Genomic DNA, 5,475 nt, shown 5'->3' with positions numbered 1-5,475 from the left:
GTTTGGTTGTGATTCTGACCTCTACGTTCATCTGACAGTGGCCTTTCTTTCTTTAAAGCATCGTTTGTTGAAACTGCGGCATTTGTCCTGTGGAATTTTCCACATTTTTGAATTTGACTTATTGCTACCTAGAACAAACTGTTAACCTGTGGGGCCTTTAAATGAGAGATGAGAGCGGAAGCTCCCCAGACATCTGCCCTGGGCTCCACGTGTTCTAGCCCTGCCCCTTGCCCCAAGAAGGGCCTGGGAAAGTCTACTGAGGTGCACCCAGGGCCATAGAGGATGCTGGAATTAAACCTCCTGTTTCTGAAATGCATTTGCCACTGTACAGGTTAAGCAAAATAATAAGGAAAAAGGAAAAGTGCACTTGAAAACAGGTCAGGTATGAACGCAGCACAGTGTCAGGTCCTGGCTACTCACTGATGCTTGCATTCCAAGGGCTGGCTGGGCTCCTTCTTGGGGTTCACTGTGGCACCACCCTTATCGTCTCCCTCCTTGTCTACCTCTAATTCCTCTTCCTCTCCTTCCTCGCCTCCTTCAAAATTGTCATTATTTTCTGTGGCCTCCCCATTGAAGTCTGGCCGCTGGTGGAAGAAGTGTCCGATCCGAAGTGAGAGGCTCTGGTGAACTCAGAATCTTCACCCAGTGAGTCTCCATCACCAGATGCTTCCAACAGACTGAAGACGCTGAAAAACGAATCACTGGGGACTTGCTTAGTAATTGTTCTGACGGTGCCTCAACCCTTGTGTTTCTGCTTTTTCTGGATCGTTTTGACTGTAACACTCCTTGCCCCACCCCCCAGTCAACCCATGAGGTCAACTATTTTCAGAACCTTCTAAGGAAAAGGGATAGTAGGCTTATCTAGTTCTGACTTCATCTCGCACGTTTTTGTCAGGACTGAATTGGTAAAGTAGCCATTGGGTTCAAAGTGGAGCTCTAATAGGCCGTCCAGGGTCTGAAAACTTCACTTTGACACCCTGTAGGTGTTTCAAGATGGGCTCATCATTTTCCAGGACTAACTTAGCATAGCCATGATTCTAAAGATGGTGAGCCATGGTCCTGGCCAGGTAGCTCAGTTGGTTAGAGCATCATCCCGTATACCAAGGTTTTGGACTGCATCCCCAGTCAGGGCACACACAAGAGTCAACCAATGAATGTGCAAATAAGCAGAACAACAAATTAATGTCTCTCTCTCAAAAAAAATCAATAAAAAATTTGGGGGGGGGGCGAGAAAAAGAAGATGGTGAACCAGACTCCAAAATTCCTTTGGGGTTTGGCTCTTCTGCTGACGCTAGAACTAGTTTATCTTGCATGGCTCCAGCCAGTTTGTCCTCCCCTTCATTCTCACTGTGAGGTTCCAATTCGGAGTCTGTTGGCTCCGCATCACCTAACACTTCTCGTGTCGGTGAGAGGCTGGTACAGTGCCTAGACTTCCTCTCCTCTTTATAGATCTTGGCTTCTCTGTGAGCACACTTCACCTGAAGTTGTTTCAATGTGTTGATTCTTTTTTTATTCTTTTTTCTTTTTTTACTTCCTTGGACAAAGTCTTGATGTAGCTGGGAGTAGTGTGGGAGCCACTGTCAAGCAGGTCCTGCTAGGCTACCGGAGCTCGAGGGCTCTGCATCACCTGACCTGTGAGCTTCTTTGTAATACTTGTGGTGTCTTCAGCAGCTTCCAAGGAATCTGAAGGAACCCCGTCTGAAAAGCTGTTGGTATCTGCCATATGAATGTTTTTTTTAATCTCCTCATGCCTCCTGTGGCAGTAGCGGCCAAAAATAACTTTTCCAATTCCGGAAGTCATGGGTCTTTATTGCAGAACACATGAAAAGCACGCAGAGGGGGAAAAAAACCCAAAACACAGAACAAAATAAAGTTAAAACAAAGCAGAAGCAATCTGCTATCGGGCCACTCAGAATTAACCTTTGTCATACGGCAGTTGGTATCTTTCCGTTCTTTGTAGAACATGCAGCCCAGCTGTGAGTTCCGGACCTTGCTTCCCCACTTGCAGACGTGGTCTTCCGTGGCTGCGGCGAGGTCTAGCTTTCATCCGCTCCATGCTTTTCTGTGCGAGGAGTTTTTTGCTGAGCTACAGCTCGCGCCTGCTGACTTTAAGTGTTTCTTTAGATTTAGGGGTCATGCCCAGAGTACTCTGTGTCCCCATCTTTGTCTCCAGCGGACATGCTGCTGGGTCCTACCATTTTCATGTTCACTTCCCCAATCAGTTCTTGCTTCTTGGTCAGACAGAGGTGACAAGGAGTATCCCCACTGTCACCATTTCTTCCTTGTGCCAAGGGTGAGGGGGTTGCGGGCAGCGGAGAGGAGGCAAGCAATGTTTCACAAGCAACTGTGGAGCCAGAACTTAACCAGTCCTTCTTAAAGAAAGGATTTGTTTTAGTGCAAAGTGACATTTTCCTTGACTGAGCTGGCGTCTGTGGGTTGCATTATTACAGAGGCCCTGGTCATTTGGTCAGTCTCACCCCCAGTTACCTGAACACTCGCATATGTCAAATACTCTTCACAGATTTAAGCACATGGGGAGAAAAGCCCCAAGTGAGAACAAACAGGTATCAGGTGTTAGGATTGCAATAGATCTTTCTTGGGGAAACAATTCAGTACACAATAGGGACCTCGATACTAACAAAAATATCTTAGTATTTTTGAGAGGCAGTGTAACATGGTGTTTAGGAAAATGATTCTGATATCAGAGTGTCTAGATTCAACCCCTGGTTTTGCCACTTCTTAGCTGTGTGGTCTTGGGAGAGATAATAGGCATCCCGTACCTTAGTTTCTGCATCTGTAAAATGGGGATGATGCTAATAAAAGTACGGGCCTTCTGTCCTGGCTGGTGTGGTTCCATGGGGTGAGTGCCAACCTGTGAATGGATAGGTCGCTGGTTCAATTCCCAGTCGGGGCACATGCCTGGGTTGTGGGCCAGGTCCCCAGTTGAGGCCATGTGAGAGATAACCACACATTGATGTTTCTCTCCCTCTTTTTCTCTCTCCCTTCCGCTCTCTCTAAAAATAAATAAATAAAATATTTTAAAAAGATTTTTACAAAATTAGATGAATGTTGGTATGATCTTACAAAATGTACAAAAAATATATAATGTAAAAAAGTACTGGCCTTTCCATGGTCGTAAGAGGATCCTGCGAGTTGGCATGTGTCCAGCACTCAGCACGGTGCCGGCCCATAGCAGGTGCTCACCGTGGCGGTAGCTGTGTTTATTGACCTGAGCTTTTCATGCATATTAAACTTTTTATTTTTTAGAGAGATTTCATTTATTTTCCATTTAGAGAGGGGAAGGGAGAGAGAAAGAGAGAGAGAGAGAAACATCAGTGTATGAGACATAATTGATCAGTTGTCTCTCATTCACCCCCAACTGGGGACCTGGCCTGCAACCCAGGCATGTGCCCTGACTGGGAATCGAACCAGCGACCTTTGATTTGCAGGCTGGCACTCACTCCACTGAGCCACACCAACCAGGGCCAACTTTCTTAATCTACAAAACAACCCAGTCCTATGTGGACTGCTGTCACTTCCATGTTACAGAGGGTTGAACAGGCACAGACTGGTGGATAACTAGCCCAAGGCCACACTCTGGAAACAGGCACAGCTGCGTCCAAACCCGGGCAGTGGGTGGGCCGCAGCCCAGAGCCTGCTCCTCATGGTGACATCTGATATCGCCACCCTCTGCTTAATCCAGCAGAGCTTCTCCAGACCCAAGGAGACTGTTTCTTTTCCATGCTTCCTCTTCCTTGAATCTTTGACTCAAGTATGAATGTGGACGTGCTCCTGAGTTTGAAACGAGGCTTTCTGTGCTCCCTCAGCCCTCTGCGGCTTGGCCCCTTGTCCTGTGCCATCTTTACTCCTTCGGCTGGGCAGAACTTGGACCTTCGTGACAAACTGGACCCTTCCTGCCTTTGCTTACTGACAGGGAGCTGCTGCCAGGCAGAATTCAGTTACCAAATGTGTCCTTATGCAGAGGGTTGTCCTCACGGTCCACCTGCCGTCTCTAGATCTTCGCTTCTCCTCTGTTTTATTCCTTTTTTTGAAAAACGCTCAGCCCCAGTGCTAGTCCCTTCATACTTCATTTGTATGTATAAGTGAATGGCCCCTTTCAGAGTTCTGAGCTCAGGTGCCTATGTGCACGAGCCTGGGGACCACACAGTGACAGAGGGACGGCAATGCTCGGCGACAAAGGAAGGGGTGTGGCTTGGCATGGGGTTCATTGTGGAAGGATTTACCAGACACTGCTTTGGGCTGGGACTAGGAACACGTAAGGAAGTTCCCAGCCTGCTTTTGTGGTCTAACAACAGGGGCAGATGCCTAGCAGGTCCCAGGACACAACAGCGGAGCATGGGGTGTGGAGGTCAAAGGCTTCCGGAGGAGGAGGCCCTGAGCTGAGCCAGACCAAGGGGCGTGGGTCCAGGCTGGTCTCGCCCTAACTGTGCGACATTGTCAGCCTCTCTGGCCTTTTTCCTCCCGGTAAAATGGGGTTGCTGTGAAAATGGAACATGCAGCACATGCAGCACACGAGAGTCGCCCTGGGAATCATAGGGGGAAGTGTGATTGCTGGCATTATACCCGCTGCTGACAGCAAGGGTGCTCCTGAACAACACGCCCTCTTCATATTGTCATATTCACTTCCAGGAGCAAATCCCAGCTTACGTGTAAATACAGCTCTTTAGAAATACAATTATTTAGATGATTACTTGACTTAGTGTGGGTATATAAATGTCAAATCACTAGGTTGTACACCGGAAACTAATATAGTATTGTGTGCCAACTATACTTTGATAAAATACTGTTTAAAAAATAAAAATACAATGCCACATAGAAGAACCAGGTTCCTAAAAGGTGTTAGGAGTGGATTTCACGGCAGACGGCTCCTGCATCAGCCGCCTCCCTCATTCCACTTGACTCGTCCGCCACGAGCCCCAGGAAACGTTTGGTGGTTTGCAGAGCTGGAACCAGATTTTCCATCCCCAACGCTGTGTTCTTTCTTGAGTGACAGCAGCAAAGATGTTTCCTTCACATTTAACACAGGGCCAGGGATGTGTAATTACGACTGCGGAGGAACCCTCTCGGCTCCCTGGGGTCACATCTGAGCAATGCTTCCTTTGGAATATTGCCCTTATTTCTCCATGGAGTACAACTGAGCGAAGCCAAGTTGCTGAGACAAATGACATAAGTGTGACATTGCATTAAATGGACATTTCCCCCGTGGCCTTTAACAAGTTCTACTTTAAAGAAGACAAGTAGCTGTCCAGCTGGCTAATTAAAAGTACCGGGTTGCACAGGTGAGGGGTGCAGAGCTCTTATTAAAGTGTCCGTTTGCTACCTTGATGGCTCCTAAGGAGCAAATATGTCTACTGCTCCAGATATAAAGAAATAAAGTGACTCAGCCGTGGGAAACCCACGCTGGAGAACAAAGGAATCCAGGATGACACAGCCCTCGGCACTGTGTCAACAAAC

At 47.6% G+C, this 5,475-nt stretch overlaps 1 pseudogene; it reads right to left on the bottom strand.

The window, feature by feature from the left end:
- Positions 1 to 416: 416 nt before the first annotated feature.
- On the bottom strand, positions 417 to 1,723 carry LOC119056139 (nucleosome assembly protein 1-like 4; annotated as a pseudogene).
- Between the last annotated feature and the right edge of the window lie 3,752 nt (positions 1,724 to 5,475).

The sequence above is a fragment of the Artibeus jamaicensis genome, unplaced genomic scaffold (genome assembly GCF_021234435.1).
Source record: "Artibeus jamaicensis isolate MK-2021 breed Jamaican fruit bat unplaced genomic scaffold, CSHL_Jam_final contig_354, whole genome shotgun sequence".
Classification (NCBI taxonomy): Eukaryota; Metazoa; Chordata; class Mammalia; order Chiroptera; family Phyllostomidae; genus Artibeus; species Artibeus jamaicensis.
This window is presented reverse-complemented; position numbering and strand designations above follow the sequence as displayed.